General features: G+C 39.4%; 1 pseudogene; it reads right to left on the reverse strand.

The window, feature by feature from the left end:
- Nucleotides 1-1,226: 1,226 nt before the first annotated feature.
- On the reverse strand, nt 1,227-1,772 carry LOC148035313 (NADH kinase pseudogene; annotated as a pseudogene).
- Between the last annotated feature and the right edge of the window lie 5,762 nt (nt 1,773-7,534).

Genomic DNA, 7,534 nt, shown 5'->3' on the forward strand with positions numbered 1-7,534 from the left:
AGATCTTATACGACGTATCATCGATGCAACACTTGAAGCCCAATCCATTCGCAAAGAAACAAAGATAAGTAAAAGAAACTTCAAATTTCGTACTTTCAATGGATCACGCGATGGAAAGACTGTTCTTGCTTTTATCAGTCAATTTGATGATTACTTCCATGAAAAAACATATGCTGAGAAAGACAAAATTAAATGTGTCACTAACCATTTAGTTGACTGAGCATCTTTATGGTGGACTGTGGTCTAAGAGCGTTGATTGTCCCACTACTTGGGAGACTTTCCAAGTTAGTATATGGGGAGGAGTGTGTCTTGCCTTTAGAGATTGAGCTGCCGACTATTCGGTTTGCCATCAATCATTCTTTGAGTGATAAAGACGCACTTTTTGAGCGCTTGACGACACTGGCTCATTTAGATGAGCTTAAGTTGCAGAGCTTATTGCACCAAGAAGTGGCGAAGCACCGAATGAAGAAGCTACACGACCTCAAAGCCAAGAAATACACCTTCAAGAAAGGACAGCTTGTTTTGTAGAATTTTTTGCAGAATTTCCCTCCTCCTCAATTCCACGAAAAAGCCATCAAGCAATGGGATCTTCTACAACAAAGGGATCGCGAACCTATTTCCCAATACACTGAATGTTTCTGGAATGCCCTATTGCAACCACGTTGTCGTAGAGTTCACGCAAGGGCTGTAGAACACGGGGTTCTAGATGCAGCAATGGAAGAGACTACCAAGAAGAAAATTTGAATTGTTGATGCCAAAATACATTATATTTCAGGTCAACTGAGTTACATGAAACTCAGAATGATAATGGTCTGAATGAACATAGTAATCTGCTTTATCAAAACCACATAACCATACACTTGATAAGTCTCTCCTTTTTGTCTCAGAAAAATCTGATTTATTTTCTCTTTAGCTATTGCATGTGAGCTTCTTTCATAATCATGGCAAGACCTCTGAAGAGTGCAGTATGCTCTTAATCACATCCAGAAATGACAGCAATCCAGTGATGTGTTTTAGGATTTTCAGAATAAACCAGGACCAGTAGCCAATACTCTGCCATAATGGTCTAGCCAACATGGTCCAACCATGAAAAACACTGCTCTTGATTAAACCAATTAGCTGTCAGAAATCCCACTTAAGAAAGCCTGTTCTGCAAAGCTACTGTGGAGCTTAAAGCACCATCAAAAGCATCAAACTCTCGTTAATCCAGCATGATGGATCTACGTTCAGTTCATGTGAATGCCAAGACTGTGCAGAGAGGTTGAGAGCCTTTTTCCGTTTAGTACTTCTTCTAAAACTTGCTCAAGATTTGCTCTGGTTGCAGCACATAGATAGCCTGCACTGCGGGTGACGTCAAACTCTTCCAGTTTTTCTTCCACCTCATCAGCTTGGGTTAGATCTGAGTTGATACCAAGAAGAGGAATAGTACTATCAAGAAAATGACTAGCTTGCAATAAAGTTCCATCACCACCCACAGTAATGACTAGATCAACATTGCGAATAGGTTCTGTAAGCTCATCCCTGTTTAATAATTTCCAGCATATTCTCTTGTCACTGAAGACATCTTTACAACCCTCAACTGTAACTTTATGATCCTTATGGCGATCTTCTGATGCAAAGCTGTGATGGAGGCCTCCTGATGTCGCTTTCGTTGACTTCAAGTTTGTCGTTCTTTTGCAGTAATCATCGTGCCCATATTTCTGGATACTTTCTCGTAAATCCTCCACAAATTGCACATTGCAAGGATCAATCAGTCTGATCGCAATCTTCATCCAATCAGTCCGATCGAAGAGCAATCTTAACTAAAATTCTCAGTTTCATGCATAATTCTGGTTGTGGAGTGCTTGAGAGTTTTAAGGAAGTGCTTCCGCAGGAAGGCTGTTTTCAATCCATTGATCCAGCATTAGCAGATATACTCTGTTGTCAAGCGCTGACGTCTCGACGGGAGTCCTCTGTCATAATAAAGATGGGAAGGCGAGATGGTTTTCTGGTTTTTAGTGCATGTATGGGTCACTCAGAACAAAGCCCTTCGCATCTTTCATAACTGTTCTTCCCAAAACTCCTTCGAGTTCTCTCCTTCTGATCACTAGCAACCTATTCCATGGCGTAAGTTCGTCCCTGTGCTGACCACTGACAAAAACTGTTCTTCCACATAAACTCTAGAGCATTTATGACCATAGCCAACGAGACTATATTGATCTTCTCTGGCCTCGATTCCCCTTCAAAAGCAATGTGTTGTATGGTGAATTATCCCCTTTGTATTTTTCACACGCGGCTCCTGACAGTCCCCCGTAATTTCCCCTCCCTCTGTTATTAGTTTTTCTTTTCTTGTTCACTACGTGCCACAGTGCCAAAAATATCCAAGGAGAAAGTAGAGCCTCCCAGCATCATTCTAGCCATCGAAATCAAAAACCATTCTTCCCCTCCAAAACAGCTTGCTTTTTTCCCTCCAAAAGCAGTTTAAAACTCAACTATAGGTTTTCCCTCTTCCTCCTTGAATAACCTTTTACACCTTTATCTTTGACGCTAATCTCCAATTCTGCCCATGTAAAGCATAACCTGTGATAAGGGCATTCCAAGTTATTGCATTCCGGACAAGAAGCTCATCCAACACTCCCTGTGCTTTGCCAAATGCACCACACTTGGCATACATATCCACCACAGCAGTCCCAAGTGCTGTACATACCCAGCAATAAGTGCATTCCAAGAGTCTACATCTCGACAAGGGAACCCGTTCAGCACTCCTTGAGCTTTTCCCATTGCACATGATATTCCTGAATTTACACCTTTGTCTTCATAGCTTAAATGTCAGCTTCTATAAAGCTTCCTTTGATTCCACGGTATCCTACACTTTTCTTCGAGTTCATCATTAAAATTATCAGCTTGATAATGTCCTTTGGCATCAGTTTTTTACATTTTTCTAATACACACACATCATGCATCCAAACAAAATCATACACATGCACTAAGGGAATATGTACATTGGATGCAAATTATCGAAATGCATCACACAAACAATGAATCACACGCAGAAAATAACACAAATGCACAACAAAAGAAATGGAGGTGTATACGACTCGGATGCGCAGCAGCACGACAACGTATGCTCGGAGATGTACCTGAAGCAACTCATAAACGCAAGTTTATGTCTGGTCTACTTGGACATTTCTATGTGGAAGTTAATATGTTCAAGCCAACAACCCTTGAAGATGCAATTTCATTGGCCCATGACACTGAAGACAAAATTCGCGGCGAGACAAGCGACCACAACAATTTCCAACTAATGGTAACTATGGTTCCAAACAATTCAATTCAAATTTTTGAAGATTCAATCAGAGTCATTTTTTTCCATCTTCATTCCGTAAATCTTGGACACGACCACCTGCCTTGCCATCAAACACAAATCCAAACCCTAAGCCATCCCCACAGTCAAATCCCAATATTCCTAGACTTCCTACCATTACCAATAATGTATCCAAAGCAAAACCCATAGTTTGTTATAAATGTCATCAACCTGGACATCTAGCAGCCAATTGTCAATCCAAAAAGCCATCCGTCCATATCAATTATCTGGGAGCAATAGAAGATGAAGAACGTGAGGAAATGTCGGACTTTACGGAAGATGATGACGACATTGGTACTACTTCGGATACTTTGCCAGGTATGCCAACTCCCCATTCTTTATTAACAATGAAATGTTTTGTGCATGGTAAAGAAAAGACTATTTTACATGATGATGGGAGCACACATGACTTTATTTCTGCAAAATTAGTCAAAGAATTGAATTTACAAACTGTTTCTACACATTATCGCATCAAAGCTGCATTCTTAGGTACGAGATATAATGGAACACAAGAGGTGCATAATTTAGAAATTAAAATTGGTGATTATACTGAACAAAGAAATTTCTTAGTTGTACCTTTGCAGTCTAGTGACATTATCTTAGGAATGCCTTGGCATCATCAATACAATCCTGATATAGATTATTCTACGCATACAATTAAAATTTATTTTCAAGGAAAACAAATCACACTGTATGGTATGCACGCTTCTAATAATTTTCCACTGTTTACTCATACTCAAGCTAAACGTGCATTACGTAAAAGTAGCAAATCCTATTTAATATGGGTGAATGAACTTCAAGCTAAAGAAAAACAGATGCATCCTAGGCATACACAATTTCTTGCCCAATTTCAAGATTGTTTTGCTATTGATTTACCACCTGGATTACCACCTTCACGTCCTGAAGATCATAAGATAGATTTAATTCCTGGAACACAACCACCATGTAAAGAACCATATAGACATAACCAAATTGAACAGAAAGAAATTCAAAACCAAATAGAAGAATTGCTGAACAGAGGATTAATTAGATCTAGTAGTTCTCCATTTGGTGCACCTGTCTTATTAGTGAAAAAGAAAAATAATACTTATCACATGTGCATTGATTATCGTGCCCTAAATAAAATTACTGTTAAGAATAGATACCCAATTCCTAGGGTAGATGATCTTATGGATAAACTACAAGGATCTGCCATATTCAGTAAGATAGATCTCAAATCTGGATATCATGGAGTAAGATTGGACAAATCTGATATATTCAAAACTGCATTTTGAACACAATTTGGACACTATGAATTTCTGGTTATGCCTTTTAGTTTAACTAATGCACCAGCCACATTCAGTCGTATGATGAATCGCATATTTCTGAAACATCAGCATTGTGTCATTGTTTTCTTTGATGATATATTAGTATTCAGTAAAAATGAGAATGAGCATTATAAACATTTGTCTTTAGTTTTTAAGTTGTTAAAAGACAATCAATTATATGCTAATCCGGAAAAGAGTGAATTCTTTCAAATAGAAATTGAATATCTAGGACATATTATTTTATCAGAAGGTATTAAAGTCGACTCTAAAAAGATAGAAGCAATTTTAAATTGGCCCATACCAAAAAATTTTCATGAATTACGTTCTTTTCTAGGTCTTGCTAGCTTTTACATAAAATTTGTAAGGAATTTCTCATTACTTGCATTACCTTTGACAAAACTCTTAAAGAAGGGTATTGTCTATAACTGGTCTGACAATTAACAAAAGTCCTTTGATTTGTTGAAACATGCTTTAACTCATCCTCATGTATTACAATTACCTAACTTCAATAGACCATTCTTCTTAGTAGTTACTAACGCTAGTGGATCTGGAATAGGAGCAGTCCTTATGCAAGATTCTCATCCCATAGCCTACTCTAGTTGCAAACTCAAACCATCTGAACTTAAATATTCTGCCTATGACAAGGAATTATTAACCGTAGTACAAGCTTTACGTCAATGGAAACATTATTTAATGGGATCTGAATTTATGATCAAAACTGACCAACAAAGCATTAAACATCTCCTTAGTCAACCACAAATATCTAATCGACACATTAAATGGGCCACTTTTATTAAAAGTTTTCATCCCCTTATACAATATCAACCTGGGAAAGAGAATGTTGTATAGCTGATGCTTTTAGTAGAAGACCGACAATTCAAAATATTTCTGTGATATCATTTGATTTCCTTATTCCTATGAAAGATACTTATCATCAGGACCCTACTTTTCAAGCTGATTGGAATAAACTAGTTGCAAATAATTGGATTCCTATTGATTCATTGTCTTACATTAATGGATTTATGTTTTATGAAAAAAGATTATGTGTGACAGTTCCATTTCAATCATTTGTTTTGCATGAAATTCATTGTCCTCCATATCAAGGTCATAGAGGAATTATATCTACTTTGCGTACACTGATTGAAGATTTTTATTGGCCACACATGGACACTGATGTATCTAACTTTGTATCTGAATGCCTAATTTGTCAACGAGTTAAAAGACACCATGGTAAATAATATGGTTTACTAATGCCATTATCCATTCCATCACGACTGTAACGAACGGGGATCATGGGAATATGGCATGGGAACATATCAGTCACACTGACGATATATAAGGTGTAAGAGGGTATTTTGAGGCATCACAGAAATTATCAAGAAACTCTCTTTTCACCTTCTCAAGCTCCCATGGCTTCCTCTTCTTCTTCCTCTCTCCCTCTTTCTCTCTCTTCTTCTTGCCTTTCTCTCTCCTCTCCCTCTTCTTCTACAGTCCTTCTCTCTCTCTTTCCCCTTAGTTAGGACAGTTAGGTCTCCTTCATTACAAGTGGTATCAGAGCTTTGTCCTTGATCCTTCTCTTCCCTATAGATCTAGGGCTCTCACAGTTTCCCACAGTTAGAAAGCTCCAGTTACATCTTTCACAGGTACACAAGAGTACTCAGGCAGAGGCTGTTAGCCCTCTTGAAGACTACAGCAGCCTTTCTTGGAGCTTTCCCAAGAACCATGGACAAATCTGGAGGCATGCAAACAAATTTAACAGGTCGTCACTAATTTTCATGGAAGTTTTTTAGGGTTTTGGGCAAAAAGGAGGGTAGCACAGTTAGAGAAGGCCAAAAACTCAGTTACTTTTCAAGAAGACCTTCTCTCTCCTCTTTTCCCCAAGCTTCCATGGAAGCTCCAGCCCAAGAAATTCAGAAATCCTGCTCCCCCTCCTCTTCCTCAGCAAGATTGGCTTGTCCTAAGGTCTCCCCCTCAGTTGGAGGAGCACATTGAGCAGCAGCACCCTTGGTCTTCCCTGTTTGTGGCCCCCCCAGGAGCAGCCCAAAATTTGTGGCACAAAAAATGGCCTGCTTCCTGGCCTGCAAGGTAGCCCTCCCAGCTCTCTCCTCCTTCCTGGTTTCAGCCATGGCCCTTGGCAACTCTTTTGGGCAGCATCAGGGACATTTTCCTCAGCCCTTGGACTCCCCTTTTGCACTCAAGAAACCCTGGTCTGGTGCAGTCCATGGCAACCATGGAACCTTGGCATCAAGCTCAGAAATCCTGAATATTTTGGTCTCTCCTTGGTCCCCAGGAGTCCCTCTTTAACATTGCTCAAGATTTCAGCCATCAAGAAGAACGGGAAGAAGATTACAAGCAAGATTTGAAGGCATGCACTTGTGAGCAGTCATGGCTATGGAGTAGAACCTCAATTTTAGCAAGAACTCTTCATGGGGAGGTCCTGAACCATCCTGCCCCAAGCTTGATTTCACCCTTTCTTGACGAAGCATACCCATTTTGGAGCCATGGAGCATTCGGGATCAAATGGAGCTCTCATGGAGGACTGAGGTGGCATCAGTGGGGCTGCCTTCTTCTCCAAAAGACTCAAGGTAACTGATTCTTGGCTCTCATTCTCTCCATTTAAGCCTCTTGTTGAATCCCATCCATTTGTTTGAGAGAATGTATGAGTCCAAGTAGATAATAGGAGACCCAGACCTTGAATGCATGCTGATTAATTATCCCAGTCATTTCTCTTTGATCTTATAGTGCTGAAATGGATTTTACTCATGCTGAAGCTTCATTGTGATTATATTTTGCTTACCCATAACCCATTTGGCTTCTTGTGAATTGGCTGAGCCAAGAAGTGATAAAAAAAATCCATTGTATAAGGGTGAGTAGGCAGTGAGTC

The sequence above is a fragment of the Lygodium microphyllum genome, chromosome 6 (assembly GCF_053477565.2).
Source record: "Lygodium microphyllum isolate KBCC chromosome 6, Lygodium_microphyllum_v1.1.10, whole genome shotgun sequence".
Lineage (NCBI taxonomy): Eukaryota > Viridiplantae > Streptophyta > Polypodiopsida > Schizaeales > Lygodiaceae > Lygodium > Lygodium microphyllum.